Consider the following 734-nt stretch of genomic DNA (forward strand, 5'->3'; position numbering starts at 1 on the left):
GAAGATTCAGGGCACTAGGGTTAGGGAATCACACTCACACTTTTGCGACTCGCGTTTCAGCCTTTGGCTTCAAAAAATAGGATTGGAATCACTGAATTAGGGATTCGGGGGGAATGGAGAATGACTGAATGAGAGTTTCTACCATTCTACACCCGCGGTTTTGGTTCACTAGTTTAGGGCTTTATGAGTGCTGATTGCTGTCGTCAAACATGGTTTGGGAGAAATGGGGAATGAGGGTTTTTCATTTCTACGCCTCGGCGCTTGCATGAGTGCGAACTGTGATTCATTTCACTGGTAGTGGTAGGGTTTTCTAGGTAGTGGCCCTAGTGGGTGTTAAGTGCCAAGTGGAGTGGGTTTTCGGCGCCTCAACGCCCGTAATGGTGAGTGGGGTAATGGGTAGTGGGTAGGGTTAGGTTATATTATATATAACGGGTCACTCGATAGGTATCCGATTCAAATCCCTCCAATCCATTTATTGAATGGGTCAGATTCGGTGTATTAAATCCAAACTCAATTTAAATGAACAAATTATCTAGTGAGTTTCGACCCATTTTGTTATCTTTATTAATAATTAAACCACCCAAATGATTTTTCTTATTAAAACCAAAAATGGTTTTAAGGATGAATAGTTTGTCTTGTACGTGGGATTGTCATGCGTTCATGTGACTCACTATTTGCCTCGCTTAGGCTACCTCTCGTTGTTATTCTTGAAGTAAAGTTGCAGAAAATGAGTC

This window comes from Malania oleifera, chromosome 8, assembly GCF_029873635.1.
Source record: "Malania oleifera isolate guangnan ecotype guangnan chromosome 8, ASM2987363v1, whole genome shotgun sequence".
In the NCBI taxonomy this organism is placed as follows: domain Eukaryota; kingdom Viridiplantae; phylum Streptophyta; class Magnoliopsida; order Santalales; family Ximeniaceae; genus Malania; species Malania oleifera.